Source organism: Lepidochelys kempii, chromosome 2, assembly GCF_965140265.1.
Source record: "Lepidochelys kempii isolate rLepKem1 chromosome 2, rLepKem1.hap2, whole genome shotgun sequence".
Classification (NCBI taxonomy): Eukaryota; Metazoa; Chordata; order Testudines; family Cheloniidae; genus Lepidochelys; species Lepidochelys kempii.
In genome coordinates this window covers 27175908-27196833 of record NC_133257.1, presented here as the reverse complement: position 1 = coordinate 27196833, position 20926 = coordinate 27175908, and the positions used below count along the sequence as shown (strand labels likewise).

General features: G+C 37.7%; 1 protein-coding gene across 2 annotated transcripts in view; it reads right to left on the bottom strand.

Annotated features, from left to right (window-relative positions):
* The window catches only part of EIF3H (eukaryotic translation initiation factor 3 subunit H), a 120220-nt gene that overhangs the window by 66858 nt on the left and 32436 nt on the right, over positions 1-20926 (bottom strand). The window lies entirely within an intron of this gene.

Genomic DNA, 20926 nt, shown 5'->3' with positions numbered 1-20926 from the left:
TTTCTGACCTCCAAGAGGTAGCTTTCCTTACTGATCCATCCCATCTTCCATTCCTTGTAGGCTTTCTGCTTTCTCTTAATCACCTACTTGAGATGCTTGCTCATCCAGGTTGGTCTGCAACCCTTCCCTATGAATTTTTCCCCTTGCTTGGGATGCAGGCTTCAGATAAGTTTCTGCAGCTTTGACAAAGCAATTCCAAGCCTTCTCCACATTCAGATCCTTGAGTTGAGTTCTTCAGGACAGTCCACTTCCCTAACTAATTCCCTTAATTTTTTCAAGTTAACCTTTGGAAATCAAGGACCCTATTTGCAGATCTATTTTTGTTTATCCTTCTGTTTAGTTTGAACTGAACTAGCTCATGATCACTCGAACCAAGGTTGTCCCCTACAACCAGTTCTTCTATGAGGTCCTCACTACTCAACAATACCAAATCTAAAATGGCATCAACAAAAGGTGATTCAACAGACGTCACACTGCCCTCACTGTAATTGCTGTATACGAAGAACTATAGACTTGACATATATGCGTAGAATATTTATGAAGATATTTTTATAAATGCGTAGAATTTTCGACAAAATATATTTTTATACACAAGTGATCAATGTAAGGATGAAATAAAATAGGGAATATTATAGAGGCCTAACAGTATAAAATTTTAGTGACTATAGCAAAAAGAAATTTATATATAAAAATATCAGAACTGAGGTTAGCCTAGCTAACAAACAGTAGCTACTATTTTAATATCGAATCAAATTGTTTTCTAAAGTGTAGTGCTTAAGTAATAGACCAACTCCGTTTAAGAAAGCTAGTACTGCTAAAAGGCTAAGCAGTTAAAAGGCTAAGCATCTAGCTTAAATGCTACCACCAGCGTAAACGCAAAGCCACTATCAGGTAAAACAGTTCCCTCAGTCATACCAACCAACCAAAGGTACAGACCTTGTAAATGATTATCGAGCCATTATGGATAGGGTGGCAAAACTTTCCTTTGTATAGAAGGCTGTGTCAAAACAATTTTCATGAAGGCAAGAGATAAACTGTATTCAAAAGTAACCCCTAACTTCGCTGATCTGTTAGCAGGCACATTCTCATTCACAGAAGGATCCAAGTGTTCTGACTTTTGTATTGGTGCTTCCAAAATGCTTGACTAGAATAGGAGCCAAAACACGGAAGGCTGAAAAGAAACACCAAGTCAGTTGAACTTGACTACAGCAGTTAATGGTCACAAGCTAAAAGCTGTGTTTAACAGGTTTTCTTGTTTCAAGGTTAGCCTAGCTGTTGAACTTGCACCTCTTCAGAATTTACTTTTGGCTAGAACAGGGTCTTCCTTTTTGTAATCCCTCTTTGAATTATATTGAATTAAAGTCTAAATCACAGAGATGACAAGGAACCTTAGCAATTTAAACAGACATGTCTTGAAATAATATTGTGATCAAAGCATCAAGCAGCCTAATAAAACCCAGGTGGCTCTGGCTTATCATATATGGTACTCATTACTTCAACTGCTCCATTTAATAGATTTCCTGGTGTCAACAAAAGAAGGTTTTGTTATTAAATCCTCCAGTTATGGCTCTACTTATGTTTTTGGAGCTTTCTGGTAAGACAACTTTGCCCAAAGAAAGTTTGAAGGAAAAAACCTATTTTAGAAGTCAAGCCTTTTGCCACTGTTAGCAAAACCATAGAAACCACTGTGGCTTTGTATTATTCATTATCTACATAAGGCTGCACTAATTACTAGGGAGGTACCAGATGACTCATGTTTGCCATAGTTTTGTGTGGGCTAATGTGTTTGTCCCAACAAGCTACATAAGTTAAAACACAAAAACATGTAATGGCAACTTCGTTAGGAAACCTATGTCTGCAAGTTTTTGACATTTTAAGTAAAAGGTACCTTTATCAATATTTTCTACTGCTTTCCTTTTTCTAGGCTTTGAGTTTTGAATAAAGTTGAAGGTATGAAGGCAGACATGCAAAACGAGCATGATGACTTGACATTTGTAATTATAATTATTTTTAAACAGAACACATCTCTTTCAGATCCATTAATGTTCCACTTGAACCCTCATAAAGAGGAAAGTGTTTGGAGGCTTCAGTTAGATATTGGATAAGTTACCTGTTCTCAGAAATACCATTGTAAGAGTAAATGCAAATATTAGGATTGCTACATTTGTTTCTTACCTCTCCTCTGTTCATACCAAAGTAGCATTTTGTCAAACATTCTTCTGCCCTCACTCTAGCCATGTTACCCTGCAGCCAGAACCCCTTCAATTAGCATCCTGTCTTTTCCCCTCTTAAAAAGTTAACATCCTGGGCCCCAACCTCAAGGCTCTGCGAGGAAGGGACTGTGGGTAAAGTTTTCAAAAGTGATAATAAGGCTTTAATTTAAGAGCCTAGGTTCCATTTTTAAGAGATTAAAGCATTTAGACTCTTAAATCCCATTGGCTTTCAATGAGACAAAAGCAAAATGTCAAATGTCCTATATCCCATTTTCAAAATGTCTTAGGGTCTTAAGTTCCTAAGTAATTTTGAAAATAGGATGCTGGACACTTGAAATTGTGTCTTTATGTCTCATTGAAAGTCAATTGCATTTAGGTCCCTAAATTCCTAAGTCACTTTTAAAAATTTTACCCTGTGTCTATGTATGTGTTTGTACAGTACCTACCTCAATGAGGCCCTGATTGGTGCCTCTAAGCACTACCATAATAATATATATTGGTCTCTGCCTCTTTGTTTGAAAACTATGTCGCTTTTAGGACAAATATATTAGCCAACAGAAAACAACTTTTTCCTACCTATATCTCAGCTCATCACTCCTACTCCCCATTTTTGTTAGCTACCCCTTTCTCCATTCTTCTCCCATTGATGTTCTTTTTGTCTTCTCACAGTCAGAACTTGGTGCCTCTTTTCATCATACCACACTTCCATCTGGAGCTCGCTATCCTGTGAGTAAACTGACCTCCGTCTGTTCAATTTTAGCTTCCTTCTTTAAGCTATTATTCCAACAATGCTTTCTATTTCTGTCCTGGCACCCAATTATAAATATGTATTGTAATAAAAGTATTGTAATAAAAAAGCATAACGCACAGACCATTTATACACCTTATATGACACTCTTCCAAAAGCAGCATATTCTTCTTGTTATTCACTTCCACTTTCCATTCCCCAAGATCATCAATCTTTTATTGAGTGTTATAGAACCTTTGGGACAGTCATCTTTTCTTATCTGTCTGTATAGCACCATACACGTGAATGGTAGTAACAGAACAATTGTTTAGAGACTTAGCCTTATATTAGAAGTGAAGAAAGAGCTTTCTTCATGTTCAGTGTAACAGTGTTGCAGCTGCACTGTTGTAGCACATTAGTGAAGACACTACTAAGCCAACAGGAGAGCTTCTCCCATCAGCATAGCTAATCCACCCCTCTAAGAGGCGGTAGCTATATTGACAGCACAAGCTCTCCCGCTGACAAAGCATAGTCTATACAGGAGGTTCGGTTGATATATATATGTCGCTCCAGGGTACAGATTTTTCACACCCTTGAGCAACCAAGTTATACCGATATAGGTCCATAGCGCAGACCTGGCTGAAACCAGAAAACACTAAAAAATGCCAGTCCTGAGGACTTATTCACTCCTGAGGTTTAGTGGTCTATGTTTTAACCATATGAACCATTACATCCAAAGGGCACACACTTCCAAAATTTTACAAGTAACAAAGACCTCCATTTTTAAGAGAGCTTGTTGTTTTGGATGTAAAAGAAATGTTCTCTAGCTACTCAAAATGTTCCAGGAGTGGCACCCAGTGTCCAAATAGATTCCTTACAACTTATTCATTTCCCGTCTCAGGCTGTCTTCTTTCATTCTGTGCTGCCAGATCACAGTCACAGACGACTAGAAACATTATACAATACACTGTTTAACCATACCATGTACTCTACGGAGGACGCGTAGTGGTAAGCTTCACATGCTGTGCTTTATCAACAGGAGTACAGTTAAGTCATATTTTCAACTATTTAGCATGGAAAACTACCACTGATTCTGGTAAAGCTTTGCATTTAAGTCACTCAGCTATAGATTTTTTTAATTCTGAATTAAACCAGTATCTGCGTAAACTACATTTTTGCAATTGTGTTCAATAACTTTGACAAACTACAATTTGATTCATTTCTGAGCTACTGTGTCAATGCTGTACTAGTCCAACCCAGTTTTAATCTACTTTATCAAACAAAAACATCTAGAGAATTAGTAAGAAATATTTTGACATTGCAGCTAACTGAGGTTTTTAAATCATCTAATATGGTTGACCAGGACAGATGGTTAACACTCTCAGTGACAAGTCTAGTAAACAAACAGTTTTTTCCTCTGAAACTGACTGGAGGGCTGGGATTTGTTTTTAAGTAGAATTCAGCAGCTGGAATGAGCTAAGAAAGGAAAAGCTTTATTTTTAAATTTCTACAGTTCTGTCTTTTACTACCTCATCTATCTTTGATGGGCACAAATTGGATTAAGATAAAAAAATCAATAATTATGGGAACTTTCTACAGCTTCAGTGTTAAACAGCAATTACTCTATCAGTAAATAAGATTATGGTATGGAGCAGTAGGAAGTTACTGCTTTTAGTAAATCATCACTGGTAATGGATGAACATTTTGAAAACTCTATTCCTTTTCACAGATGGAGATAATTCACAATTCAAGTGTAAGTATCTCTTGCAATAATTTTAAAATATTTAGATAAACCTGTTTTCCTGTTTACTAAAGCATAACAAAACAAAATTAGTTTCAATTATTCTGACATTTCTGAACAAGTTTTTATAAAAACAGATTTAAAAGCAAAAAGTTAATAATGCAACAGTAAGTTTGAACTATCAAGCAATAAGAAGTCAGGAAGTTCCAAATATCAGGGATATGTCTGCAACCTTCACTCATCCATGTTATTAGTGTATACTATAAAAGCTGCAAGACGTACAATGTGGCTGAGTTTATACATAATAAACAGCGTGTTAACAGGCAAAAGCAACCAGAACCTGAATTCTCGCTATTGCATTTATTTTTTTCCCATTTAATGTACTTTTTTTTTTTTTAACAGAAAAAAAATTAAATCCAGACTTACTGAATTTGCAGAAATTACAACACATTTCATAGCAAACTCACGTGGCTGACACGGCCACAAAAAAAGTTTGGTTTATTTTGTTCCTATTTAGGCATTGTTTTAGAAGACAAAGATAGAACTGAAAAACTGGCAATCAAGAGTGATTGAATTCACATCGGGAAATTACCATGACCCACAGTGACAAAGTCAGAAACAACACAAGTGATGAATTAACCATATTATGGTAAGAACTATGCCAGCAAGGTTAAATTATACTTAGCAGATATCCTTTGAGGTTCATATTTAGGTCCTAAAGAGCATGTTCTGTCTTTTGTTTGTCTTTAAAACATCTTTCAGCTTCCAATACTACAAGAAAACAATGTAACGTTATGGTCTACTTTTTCAAGTTTATGCACCGAGAATTTAATCTTCCTTTCAAAAATAAAACCTGATATCCCTAAGAGTTAAAAGCATATCTGTTTTAAGATCAGAAAAAAAAAGCCTTACACCAAAGAGTAAATAGTTGATCTCAATCTATGGATTTTCCAAATATATTAATTCAGCATGAATTCAAATAGTTTAATCTAGTAGAACAAAAGAAGCTAGACTGATATGTGTATTCTGTGTTATTCCTCAGTAAGCAGTAAATTGTCAGACAAGTATTCTGCATACTGTAGTGACAGCTTCGCATGACAAACTTCTCCACAATATTAAAAGCCTTTGACATTTTGTAAACTAATTTGTTCTCTTCGAAATTATTTCCCACCCATCCAATCTTGTCCATTATACATCTTAAATAAATTTAGTACTTCATTCACTTCTATACATACATATACCTGATCTCCTCTTTATATATTATCATGAGTACTTTCCAATATAGCTTTAAAATAGTTCATACTTCTTTAAACTCTGCGAACTTTTTTGCTATGACATGTATCACCTTAATAGTCCACAGCAATGACCATGCCTGTAGTCTTTGATCGGAAAGATATATCAGGACAATGTCTCAATATAGTCTTCACTACCATTAGACTTAGCAATACCTATTTAGCTATTTCAGACATAAAGCCATCCATCATAGAATAAGGAGAGATTATGCGGAAAGTGGCAATCTTACAAATACACATTCTATATTCCTTCTGCCCTTATGGCTGTGTTAGTGTGTTCTCTTGGTAACAGCAAGGACTGGAGTCAGTACTCCTGAATTCTATTCCTAGCACCACAACCAATTTTATTTGCAATCTTGGACATGAAGGAACGCCTGCGTCTCAGTCTCTCCAGCTATAAAATGGGTATAAACACTACACAAAGCACAGGTGTGGTTTGAGATTTAATATTTGTTATTATACCTTGATTACTTTAGATAGAAGTTGCTATACAAGTCAAAATGTTACTGTAGTTTTTTCTACATTATTCATTTGTATAGAGGCCTGGTACAGCTTGTGGAATGTTTCAAACTGCATACATTTAAGGACAGTATGTCTAGTAGCACATCTTCCACTATTTAACTACTGAAATATCCAGCCAATCCTAATTTTAAAGGAGAAAAACAAAGATATACTGATAAGTACATTTAAATTATAGGAAAGACTTAGTAAATGTTTAATTCCTGAAGGTATTAACAATCCACTGAAATTTCCAAATACTCCCCAGTTTCTTTTTTATTCTCGTATGTAGGCTTCTTAGTTATAGATTTCCGGATAAAGCCTAGGTAATTTAATTTTGTTAGTAAAGCATCTAATAATGCTTGTACTAGGTACGAGTTTTTCACTCAGATTTTATTTATGCATCTAAAACCTTTCCTTTTTAACCTTGCTATTTTCAAACTTTACAGCACAATTTGTTATAACCACAAAATTTTAAACTCTAACCCCCCCCCCCCCCCAAAAAAAAATCAAATAAAGTAATGGAAATAATTCTTGTCTGGCATAGTGTTAGGAGTTTCTCGAGCCTCTTATTCTTGGGAACTTTCAGAGTAACAGCCGTGTTAGTCTGTATTCGCAAAAAGAAAAGGAGTACTTGTGGCACCTTAGAGACTAACCAATTTATTTGAGCATTGAGCATGCATCCGATGAAGTGAGCCGTAGCTCACGAAAGCTCAATGCTCAAATAAATTGGTTAGTCTCTAAGGTGCCACAAGTACTCCTTTTATTCTTGGGAACCTCATCAATATGAACAGTAACTAACTAGCCAGCATTGGTTAACCAAAGGCCACCCCAAAAAGTCAAAGAAACACCACCAATGTTCCAATGTCCACCAGTCCTAGACAAAAAGTCTGAGGAAAACTTTCAAACATTCAATCTAGATTTTCCCTCTTCATTTCATCCTAGCATTCAAAATTATACTTCCTTCTTGAAGCCTAAATAATGTCTCTTTCATTTTTATTTTACACCTAGAACATTTATAGACCATAAGAGTTGTTTAGCGAAGCTGAATGCATTTACTGGACCATGTTCATTCTACTGTGCTTCTCTATGCGTCTTTTAATTTATCAACATTCTTCAGGGAAGGATATGGCTAAATATTTAAACTAGCTGGGGGAGGGGGATAAAACGCTCACTCTAAACCTCGTACTCCAAACATATCTGGACAAGGTTTACCAAAAGAACAAGTGACCCAAGAGCCCCAAGATAACTGAACAAAGCTACAAGGAACCATAGAGGCTGCAAGCAATCAGCCTCTAGAAATAGGACACGGCAACCCCACCATTGATATGGACAAAAAAATTTGCAGACTGAATGATCCAGGGCAATTAACTGTATAATGGAAGTAACTTCCAGAGCTGTGAAGAATTTACTTAAGAGACTGAGGGAGTACAAAGCTAGCATGGAGAAACTTTACTGCAATTGACAATATCATCAACCGTTTTATAAGACAGCGAAGGAAGACAGAGTATGTTAAGGAAGAAGGAAGACTGTTCATAAAAATACAGTTAGCATGAAAAATATTGAGCCTAATAAAGCTGCCATCATTTTGAGAAAATAAAAGAGTAAAAAGAACAGTTACAAGCAGATACAGACAGTAAATAATGGATAAAGCCAGGACCCTTTACAGATAAGGAAACAAAGCTTGTTGGCTAATTTATTCCTTTAGGTGTTAAGGATTTTTAGTGCCAAATTGGTTCAATATTTAGCTTGATAATAGCCTAAAAATAAATAAAACATATCTGTTAGATATCAGATAAGATAAGGATGCTACTGTTCAAAAGCAAAAGCCTAAGCCTAACACTTGAACTATTAAAGACATATGATTTCAGAATTACATCTTTAGATTTTGGAAAGTAAAAAAGTTAAATGTGTGCCCATAATTGCCAAATCTCAGAGTATTCTATTAAAAGCAGAATAAACTGTATCCAAGCTTTTTCCCCTGAACTGCAGATTTCAGGGTGCAAAGAAAGAACCAGGAAAAACCCCTGTGAAAAAAAAGCTCACAATAAATTTCACCTTTTCCACATATTCACAGTAATGTTGTGAATTTCACAAAATATACATGGTATAACATACAAAATAAGAAAACACTCCTTTATGTCCCTACTTTTTAAATAGAAACAAGCATATCAGACTTACATTCTTTGCTATATTACCAGAGCTTACATACGACAGGATGCAAGAGTGAAGTCATTAAAATATCAGATTGATATTTCATACTTCTGAGTTTTAACCTGACCTATTTCAATTTTAAGTTCTTTCAGTTAACCAAAACTAAACATGAACTATGTTTGATTTTAAAGTTTCGTTTCATCAACCTCAGACTATTCATAACTGATGAGACTAACTTAAGTGCGGAATAATCTACAAATTCATAACCCTGAACGTTCAGCAGTAAATCAATACGTGGTAAATGTTTAACATTTTCAAAATACAGCCATGAATAACAATGCAGATACAATATCCAGAGGATTTATGCCATAATTCAAGACACTCTCTAGTTATATGCCTTCATGTATCTAAAAATTGTTAAGTTCTCCGGTATATGCTTTAATTTCTCGAAACAGGGTTTTGTGTATCAATTTTGGCAAAAAAAAATTTATAAATTAAATATATAACAGCATATTTGGACAGTGACAGGTGATGAAGTTTTAGGTTAATATTGTTGGCCACCTAGAATTGGAAGATTTTTAACAAGTTTATTTGTCTTAATATAAGAGTTATAAAATGCGGAAAGTATCCACAGAGTAAACTAAATGATCATATGTCATACTTATGACTACTAGAAAAGAATTCATTCGAGCTAAAACAAGCAGACTAAAAAATGAGGCCCCGCTGGCTTAAAAAAAAAATAAAAACTTGCATATATTGCAACGGTTCAAACGACAGAAGCACATTGAAGATGGAAAAGTTGTACTAGCTCGTCTAGCACATCTCCTGGCCAGCAAGGAATGCGTACGTACATTTCTTACAGTTTTGTTCATTTAAAGTTTCTCAAGGAATGAGACTTCTATACCTTTCCTTTGAGGACTAGTCTACAATTAGTCAAAACACCAACAATGTGCTCAGCAACTGATAACTGGAGTGCTACTAGCAATGCATTAAGCTGAAGTGGCACACCTTCATAAAAATTCTGTGAAGTAAAAACAAATGAAAGCCCAGACCGATATCTTAGTGTCTGTCATGGTGTGAGAGAGGGGAGAGTGGAAGGGTTTCCATGCTTTTTAAGAAATTCCTTGGTGGCACATTTTGGCTTGTTCTTTAAAAAATGAACAAAAGACAGGAAAAATAGAGAAGTGTTTTTAAAAATCATTTTACAAGTAGGTGCTACAACAAAATCTTAATGCAACTCAGATCAGGTAACTTAATGCTCAGATTACGTAACAGATCTGCGTGGTGCTTCAAACAGCAAAACATGCTCCATTTTTGTACCATTGAATTAAATACTGAGCATCAAGATTTCTCCACCACTTTAAGTATCGTCCCTACAGCCTTGAAAGTCCAGAAATGCAATAACAAAGGAATGTGTGCATATATTTCATGTAACACTAGTTACCCAGAAAAATAGTTGTTTGCATACAATTTTTAAAATTACATAAGCAGACTTTGCTGGGATAAAAGCCATTTAAATGAGCTATTCTGAGAAGATCTATGTTAAGGATTATGTTTCCCTCTCTACCTCAGTCACTGATAGAGTCAAATCTGCTGAAAACAAAAAGTCTTGCTAAACAGAGAGGAAAGCTGTTGTTTTGCTTCTAACACAAATCTTTGAAGCAAAAAATCCTGATCTAAAGAGTTCAGCACCTACAATATTAAACTGATTTAGTCTGCTGAAAAAAAGAGACAGTGAGTTATTGGATCTGTATTTAATTCAATGCACTTTATAACATATTTTAGGAATTCAGTTGTATAAAACTATATCTGAACCTTATCAGATGAAAATAGTTTCCCCCCCCCCTTTTTTTTTTTTTTTTTTGCAAGCCCTGGGTTTCATGGCTGAGAAAATAAATTAGTCTGATTCTTGTAAGCTGGGTAACAGTGCCCCCTAATGGGGATTTTAATGTAAGACTGTTTCCATGGCTGCTATTATGATTATTTTCATTAAATTGTATGCCACCCAATGTTCTAATAAACTGGATGAATTTTTTTAAAAAAAGTTTTGATAATAGGTAAGTAAAAGTTAAAATATAAAACAAAAACTAAAGTATTTGAAAGAAAAGCAGTCTAACAATATTTCTGGTTACTAAGAAAACGTTTGGGTAAGTCTTCAGGGACAAGTGAGCTCTGTATCTTTCGGGGTGCAGTCCAAGGCTAACGGTAATTTATCTAACCCTTTTTAAGGAATGTTACCATTGACTGATATGGGATAATAAAGGACACGTTCCTTGGAACCACTGGCCAGAAAAGCTGTCATGCAGTACACATGCAACTCTGGTGAACAAATGTATGCCAGCAGTTGTGTGACCATTATAGTATCAATGTTACTTTCCTCTCAGGAACCAGAATCAGAATTCACAGATTATTGTGCAAAGTACTGGGCAACAGGGGTGGGATCAGAAGCACGCAAAAGGTCTTTACTCAAATGTGTAACAACTCATTATGGACAGATGGAGCAAATTTTGATACCAACAGTTCTATACATTCTAGGGCATAAAAACCATCCTTAAAAAACATTTCTGATAGTCAACAAACAAACAAGTATGCAAAGGACTTAGAGGTTCACTGTCAAAAGAAGCAGACCTCTTTTAAGCAAACCATTAGAACAGTTTGTGAAGGAGTCCTGAACAAGCCTATGAAAGATTTGATGATAAACAGTCTACTTCTCAGAATTTTCTTTGGCAACTGCATCCTATCTACAATTTAGAATTCTCTGGGTGTGCAATTCAGAATGTATTAAAAGTAGCATAAACATGGCTACATCACTACCTGGTGCACTCTTGCCAACTACCTGTAACTGGGAAATTGGTGTGTCAACACAGAAATTTGCGTACATGAGCCAAAACAGCCTTGTTCACCAAAATATTGTGGACACATTTAAAAAGTGTGGATATTCAGATTAGTGATTTGCAGCAGGAGACAGAACTTTGGTTCAGATCAGAGGGAGTTCTGGTTAATTGGGGGCAAGTGGAATGGAGACTGTAGAAAAAAATATTTTACTGTAATTGGATTTTTGCTTCTCAATTGCAGATGTTCCTTCCTCTTTGAATGACAGGAAGCATTGAGCAATTAAAGACAGCTATTTTGATTAACTGTTGTACGTAAATGCAGAAATTCAGTCAGGTTAAAGTTATTTCTGCACCCTCAGCGCACAGATTGATGACTGATGAGATATAAACTAGAAATTCCCACACAGAACAAGTATGTTTCCAATGGTCTTGTGGGTAAAACATTGGACTGGGAGTCAGGAGATGTGGGTTTATTTCCTGGTTCAGCCACAGACCTCCTGTGCAAGATACTTAAATCCACCCTGTAACTCAGTTGCAATGTTTAAAATGGATAAATACTTCCTTACCTCTCAGGCATGCTGAGAGAATAAAATCCATTAATAACTGAGGCAGTCAACTACTATGGTAATAAGCAGACTAATGAAATAGAAAGATGAGTAGGTGGGGGCATGGAAAAAAGCTGGATGTGACTACTAAATGGCTCCAGCCTGGTAATTTTGGAACATGTAAGTGGCTCTTAGGCATCTTGCCCTTTGGGGGCAAGTTGGGGTGGGGACTGTGTTTAACCTCAGAGAGCAGGGAGTCTAGTGAAACACACAGTCCCTCCCCCAGCTCGCGTCTCAAAAAGCAAGATCCCTAGGAGCCATTTACATGCTCCCAAATTACCAGGCTGGACTGATTTAAATAAAGGAGAAAAATGGAAAGCCTTGATTTATATCATGAATTTTAATCAACTTTTTAAATTGGTACTTCAGTTATTTTCTAAATAAAGATGCATTCTCACTGGTTATATAACATTAAAATATGTTGATTTACAGTTAAACAGAGCTCTCTGGTACATCTTTTTGCTGCCTAGGTTGGTACACTAAAACTATATATATGTAAGCAATTATACAGTTTAATATTTTCAGATTCTTATTAATTGTACATTTTGGTACATTAGAAAATGGTGAATGATATATTAGATAAATTGGTTTACTTTGAAAAAGAAAAACAATTTAAATAAAATTAAAACATCCGATTTAAATTAAAAAAATCCATTTTTTAAAAAATTTTCCACAAAAAAAAAAAAAAAACCTCAGATATTTTGTTCACCCTTCAGATTACCAATTTTCAACTAGTGAATAGCCACAGGCCTACAAAGGTGTCCTACAGCTTCCTGAACCAAAAACAGAACAGAAGAGAATGTTACACCCCTCACCATCTTGTGATAGAGGAAAAGATGAGAAACTGATTTCAGATAATTAGTTCAAATATAATCAAAGACCCTGTTTGGGGCGAGATCTGGTAGTTAAAAGGATGCTAAGTTGCATAACCATAACTGGTCCTGGGCAAGCAACCCCCTATTGCCAACCACCAATGGATTCATTAAGAAATTGAAGTCTCCAGCACTCCTTACATAGGAAGCAAATTATGGAGACACATTTGGGGAAGTAAGAAATATTGAAGAGAAGTGGGAAATCCAGAGTAACTTCTTTCCTGTGAAAACTTTAAAAATGGTTGTGCCTATTTAAGTTCACTTAAGGCCACCCCCGCCCCAGAAAAACATATGGGCAGGGAAAAATTTAAGTGAGACCCAAAAACTGCAAGCCCTAATTACAAAAAAAAAAAAAAAAAAAAAAGTCAGGAATTTGTTTAAAAAAATTCCTAAGAGGACTGAATCCCACACCAACTTGATCATGGATAGGGAAAAAAGACAAAATTGACTGATAGACTTAATCAGTCCACCATTACCAAGGTCCCAAATACCTAGCCCTGGACAGAACCTGAACAGTGACAGTGCTTAGAACTCTGGCACCATATGGAACTCTGTCTACAACAGGGCTCTCCCAGCATTAACACCAGTGGAACAGAAATGGCATTAACAATAGGAAGTTGTTGCAAATTTTCCTTTTTGAAAACAAGTGCTGACTTTTAGCACCCCCAAGAGAAGTGGCAGCTAGCTTGTCAGTTGTTGGAATGGGCAGGCCTCTGCCCTATTAAAACCTTTCCCCCCGTTTTATACAGTACAGACAATCCAACACAGTTACACTTTGGGAATTCTTACACAGCCCCAGAGCACCAAATAGTACACTGCCAGCAGCCCTGGAGTGGTGGGCAGCGTGCAGTCTTCCCCTCCCACCCCAGCCCTGGAGGGGCTCCCCCCCAGCCCTGGGCAGTCCCAGCTACCCCAAGTCCCAGCCACCTTAGCCTCAGCAGGCTTCCCTTCCTGGAAAAGGAGCAGCCTACTGGGCTGGGGCCAACTAGCAACAAGAGGGAAAGGTGCCTCTGGACAGAGCATGGGCGGAGCCACACGGGGCTGTTTGCGCAGGCTCAGCCTTCCCCTGCCTATTAGACATGACACCTATGTCCTTGCAGCTCACTGCTCATTGAGGCCTTTTGCTTCCATGAGGATCAGCTCTCAGGGAGCATTGTATCAATAAGCTTCAAGCCAGGAAAGAATAGCCCTGAGGCTGGATGACAACCAGCTAAGAAAAAATAAGTACAGTCAGACCTTTGTAAAATTTGCCGTGGAGCGAATGCTCTGATTAAAACTTCCTTCTGCTTTATCCATCCTCAGAAGAAAGGAAACTAGGAACGCACAACTGAAGGCAACAGAAAGACTGGTTAAGGGTATTATAACAAGAAGAAGCCTATACTGCCAAACAAATGTTGCCTTAGACACTGTTGACAGAGGCATACCCAGTTACACACTGGTATACTGATGATACAAAATAAGTATTTTTAATGTTAATACTTAACAGTTCTCTAGATCATCATACAGTATTCCAAGTACTTTATAATATAACTCATCTTCACAACCTGTGCGAAGAAGATAAGCATCATCAAAAATGTTACAGATGGAAAAACAAAAGGATCATCTTTTACCATCTTTTAATGGTATTTTTTGGATAAACAAGGTCAATCTAGTGAAAACTCATGTAGTTAAACAGGGATGAGGACCTAAATCCCAGCATTTTTGACCATCCTATCATTCTGTCTCAAGCACACAGCTTCCACAGGCATGATTACTATAGCACTTAACAACAGCACGTATCTTCAAAGCCAGGAGAAGCAGCAAGGCACACCTGGTTGAAATAAATGCTTCAGAAAGGCCTTTCATGAAAACTTAAAGCGCATAACATACCCAAAAATTGTATACTCCGCTAGTAGCTGTGGTAGTCCATAAAAGGGAGATCTATTTTATTCAATACAGTGCAAAAAAGCTCCACTAAGTGAAAAGCAGAACTATTAAGTGCAAGGAACTAGACTTCACTTATCCCTCAGAAATACCATTACAATTAAGAAAAACAGTGTTCTCCCAGGGGAACAGGTATGTCTAAAGTGTGATCTCCACAAAAGATGAAGAAAACACCTTTTCTGTAGCCTCTAATTGCGAAGGGAAGTAGACTTGAGCCCAGATAGGGCTTTAAAGATGTCTTCTAGCACCTCAAAACTGAAAGTTTCCCTTGGAAAGGCACACAAAGATTTGGCAACTTCATCTATTGAGTTCTGTCTGAGCCAACAATCAGTTGAACTGTCTCTCAAAGAGGTCTGATAGCATCAGATGAATGAGTTGAATCTATCTTTCCAAAGTGAAAGATCTGTGTTGTGAGCAGCAACTTCAGTAGTTTGGAAAAGTGTTGTGCACAGTTGATAAAAAGAGATTTTTGGAAAAAAGGTAAAAATGAATCTATTTAAAATTGTGTGTGAAATTATGCCAGTGTATGTTAAGGCCTAATCTATTAAAATCATTTAAACCAAATTATCAAAAATATTAAGCAATACATGTTTTTAAAAATTCCTTTATTGCACTGATGGAAAACATTAGTTAAGAAGATGGGACCACAGTTTGTTGAAGTGCTAAACACTCTTGACAACAGAAGCCTCCTTGCAGGTGCACGGAGAATATCTTCATTTCAGCTTGTTCAGTTAGTTCGGTTCAATGATTAGATCATTCAAGTTAAGAAACCGATTGAGAGTTGAGAAAGCAGGAAAGCTTGTTTTCTTCTTTCAAAACATGAACAACAATTAGGTGTGAGGATGGAATCTACTAGTTCTAAAATCTTGAGGCACTTGGTGACCAGAAACAGTCAGTTCAATTAACTACAGATATTTCATTTATTTTATCTAATTTAAATGCAAGCCACCTTTTGATAAATCTACTGTTTTTTCTTACGTACCCAGCACATCAAGGATAGTTTTAATTAAAACAAACATTTTAAAATGCTATTTTTTGTGCATTTTAATGGCATTCCAATTTTCAAATAACTTGAAAGAAAATTAAAGTAAAAGAAAATACATAATTCATTATGTTCTAACAAAAAATATAGATCTAAATAAATTTATTTAAGCAATTATAGAAGCTTAACATACATGTGTCTATTGTATCCTCTTGGTTAGCAAAACATGTCAAGTTTAGTTGCCGCAGCTGTATTTAGTTGCAAATTAATATGTTGTATGGGTTACCAAACAATGAGAGACAACCTTTCTTTAGGAAAATAAAGAATACAAATGCAAAACAAGGTAAAATAGATTTAAATCAAGGTTTCCTGCTTGCTGATTTAAATCTATCCATTCAGGTGTCATATAATACCAAAGAACAGGGGTTCTCAACCTTTTTCTTTCTGTGGCCCCCCTTCAACATGCTATAAAAGCTCCACGGCCCACCTGTGCCACAACAACTGGGTTTCTGCATATAAAAGCCAGGGCCGGGGTTAAGGGGTAGAAAGCAGGGCAATTGTCTGAGGCCCCATGCCACAGGGCTCCCACAAAGCTAAGTTGCTCAGGCTTTGGCTGAGAACCCCAGGTGGCAGGGCTCAGGGCCCTGGGCTTCAATCCCATGTGGTGGGACTTCGACTTTCTGCCCTGGGCCCCAGCAAGTCTAACGCTGGCCCTGCTTGGAGGACCCCCAGAAACCTCCTCACAACACCCCAGGGGGCCCCGGGCCACTGGTTGAGAACCACTGCCAAACAGCAAATGAACTAAATTCACTGTTACTGTACTTGATGGCCAACAGTATGGCTCCAGAACTTTCAAAACGTCTTCTTCCAAGCATCTACAGTCTGGAGTTCTCAACATTACACCCCATTCAGTGGATTTTCCTTCATCTAAATCACATGCCATCAACTAAGCCTCACCTTTAACTTTCTAGAACCCACAGTTTGTTAGATAGTTCTCTCCAAAATAGTCATGTGATGGAGCAAGTCCACAAACTCCTGAGTGGGTGACTTTAGGAAAACTCCCCAATTTTTTTTTTTTTTTAGAATCTTTTAGTGTTTTCTCCCCAAACAAAAGCCACTTTTTCTGTTCTAAACTTACAATCTTCTGTTTTTTCCAATACATAGCCACTAAAGAGCTCCACCCTATTTGGATATGGTGAATACTTCACATCAGGGCTCCCAGACATTTTATCAGGGTGAGGATGTTTACTTCCTTGGACTTCACAAGTCTGAGCAAACTGAATCCGTAGAGAACCATTTCAGAATTATAGTAGCATCAACTAGAAAGTAACACTAATTTTCTTTTACATCTTTTAGGAAACAGAATATTCAAATACACATTTCCTTGCACTCTTGAAAAAACTTTAAATGACCTTTAGCAATAATTTCACTTTCTAGTGATTCCCACTGAGGTTGAGAATAAACTCCTACCTCAAGGTAAATTTTAACAGCTGAACTAGCACAACAAAGATAAAGTATATTTGCAAAATGGCTATTAACTCAATTGAGACCCCAAATTAAGCTTTACAAAAAACAGGTTTAAAACTCCCCATCTGAATAGAAATATTTTCAACATTAGAAAAAATTCCAGTTAAACTTTAATCTTCAATGTTTTCTGCAGCATTATAAATAAGAACAGCACCGTGCTAGTACAAAAGAACCAGAAAAGGGAACTGATTATAAATTAAAGTAACACTAGCTGGTCCAGTTTTATTACTTTTTATATTTCATTCTGCTTAAGTAAACAGAAAAATGCACAAGGCAATTACATGTTTTATTAATTTTTTATTAATACAAGATGTTATTGGCAACCAAGGAAGAAACTTATATATGACCTCAACATCTTTCAACATTTCTAGATTTCAAACCTACCTATTCAGAAACTGACAAGAGTAAGTTAAGACTCCTGGGTCAAGACAGCTCTCTATCAATTTCTTGCCCACATGATTTTGCACACAAAGAAGTATTCTTTGCATTACTTTAGAATGGGATCCCCAGGTCCTAGCTCCACCAGTCTCCTATTTCAGCCTCAAAAATCTGTGCAATTTTAAGATATCAGGGGAGTTCTGGATCTTTAAAAGGTAGGCATTGTACCACTTTCTCCTGTAGATCAAGCAAAGCTTCCTCTACTTGTATTTCACCTTCCTCTATGTAAACTTCATCCTACAAAAGTAATGATCCCATGTATCCACCATCATAAGTTGCAATCAGTTTAGAGAAATGTTTTTTGGTTTTTTGTACATGGTACTCAATGATCAATGACGAATGACATCAATTTCTGGAGCTTTTCCCTCTTTCACTGCTGGTCCCGGTAAACCTGAAAACTACACTCTAAGAACTCCACCAGCTCATGGTCATAAGAAGAACACAAGAATGGACATACTGGCCCATCTAGCGCAGTACCCTGTCTTCTGACAGTGGCTAATGTTTCAGAGGAAATAAACAGAACAGATAATCATCAAATGGTTCATCCCCTGTCGCCCATTCCCAGCTTCTGGCAAACAGGGACACCATCCCTGCCTATAATGTATCTAATGCTTTTTTGAACCGTTATTATCTTGGCCTTCACAACATCCTCTGGCAAAGAGTTCCACAGGTTGTCTGTGAGTTGTGTGAAGAAATACTTCCTTTTATTTGTTTTAAACCTGCTGCCTATTAATTTTATTTGGTGACCCCTAGTTCTTGTGTTATGAGGAGTAAATACTTCCTTATTTACTATCTCCACACCAATTATGATTTTATAGACCTCTATCATATCCTCCTCGTAGTCAAGTTAGGCTTACCGGCCTGTAATTGCTGTGATCCCTCGGGAGCCGGGTTTTTTTTAAATGGCATTAATTTAGCTATGTGTGTAATGCATGGAGTACTAGCAGACTGCCCATGCCTGGTTATACTATGAAGTGATAGAGGAGGAATCCGGTCTCTGTGAGCTGCCAACTCAGACTTCTCCCCACAGACTATAGCTTTCATACCTTCCTACAAGTCTATAGGGAAATTGTCATCTGACTGGCTGCCCTTCTCCACTTCCGCACATTTTGGGGAAGGGCTGCTGAGGTACAGCCTAGTGCCTCAGCCCATCCATTAGGCAGAGATCTTATCCCTCCAAGTAACCAAAGGGTAAGGTCCTGAGAGAGTCCTTCAACCCTGTGTGCATCTGAGAGCTAACGGGGGAACTGCTCCATGCTGGCTCTGCAACTTTCACCCTTTTAGCACTGTCCCGATCCCAAAAGAAAGAAAGGGAAGGGTTGAAGACCCTCTGGGTGAGAGGAAGAGAAAGAATGATATCCTTTTGTTTGTGGGAAGGAAGAAGAATTAAATGTCTTGTTTGGGGGAAGAAAAGAATTGAAATGCTGGGATCTGTCCTCCTTTCGGTTGGTCTCTTTTTTCCTGAATTTACGCAAATATACGGAAGATATAGAAAATTAATGCAAGATTACATAAATTTTCAGTTTACTGGATTTTACATTGAAGCTGTTGGCAGGTATGCAAGAGAGACTTCTCTTCTGGGATACCTATGCCTGTACAGGAAAGGACAGGAATCCTTCTGAATAGCTGACAACATGGGAAAGGAGAAAGGGAGGTAGTCTGGTGCTCTTGCTCCTGGTCACTCTCCTGTTCAGCATACCCCTATCAGAAGGGAAACAAATGGGCCGGACCTGTACCTTGGTTTTTTGGTGCCTTTTCACATTGGCAAGAGAAGGGGTGCACTCTGGGCAGCTGAAAGGGCACTTGCACCAGGCTGGCTACTTTTATAGCAGTTTTTCTGAATTCTTGCTATCCTCCATTATAAGAGCTAGTTTCATCCTTCATCCTGCCTCAGCATGTCTGTGCACAAAAGAGCTGTTTCTCTCTTAATGGCTCGTCAGATTTTCTCACCTTGAGCTGTGCTACATGAAGGAGGCATGGCATCTGCCTAAAGACTGCTTGGGAAGAGTGAGGCATGCTGAGTTGACCTAGCTACAGTGTTCCTCCAAATGCTGGGGGCTGCTTAATAGCAGTAGCAACACTGTTTCAGTTTGACTCCTTCTACCTACTCACCTGACTAGAGTTTGCTCCTTTACAATGTCTGTGTTGCAAGAGAGAGGGTTGCCAAGTTAGGGACCTGACATTTAGGTGAGGGAAATTCCTCTTAGCTTGCATCTCCCTTGGAGGTGGGGTGAGAGAGGGTCCTGGCTTACTAATGATTTCACTGTATTGAAGTGGGTGAAGCTAGCTTGCAGATGCTGAGCGTAAGAGGGAAGCGAGACCTGGCAACATGGGCACTTTCTTGCTATGGACAGCTGTTCTGTACCCCTGGCAAGAGTTGAATGCTGCACATGGGATTAAAGGCCTATACGGGGGCTGGCACATCACATACTCCCATGCAGACAACTAGTTCATTCCTAAACACTAGCCATATATCTACGCTGCTATTAAACACCCACGTTTGGCCCATGTCAGCAGACTCAGCTCGCAAGGCTTTGGCTATAGGGCTCTAAAACTGCTGTACAGACAGTTGATCTTGGGCTGGAGCCCAGGCCCTGAGCCCTCCCCTTTCATGGGGTCCCAGAGTCCAGGCTCCAACCTGAGCCCAAGCATCTACAGTGCAATTTTACAGCCTGACAGCCCAAGCCTCACAAACCCAAGTCAGCTGATACAGTCCAGATGTGGGGGTTTAATCGCAGTGTAGACACACACACTGAATGCATCCAATGAAGTGAGCTGTAGCTCACGAAAGCTTATGCTCAAATAAATTGGTTAGTCTCTAAGGTGCCACAAGTACTCCTTTTCTTTTTGAGGATACAGACTGACGTGGCTGCTGCTCTGAACCCTATAGATAGTAAGAAATTACTGACCAGCAGCGGAACATCGGTGCAGGTGTGAACGCCTGAAGCTTTTTTTTTTTTTTAATTCATTTTAAATTGTCAAGATTTCAAATTGACAATGCCCCTTAACCTACAAACCCTAGCACTTCAGACTTCCAATAAGTATTTAATAAGAGCTTCTCTACACTTACAGGCGGTAACTCTCCATGTGGACATTTTCTCCAGAATTTTCTAGAATATA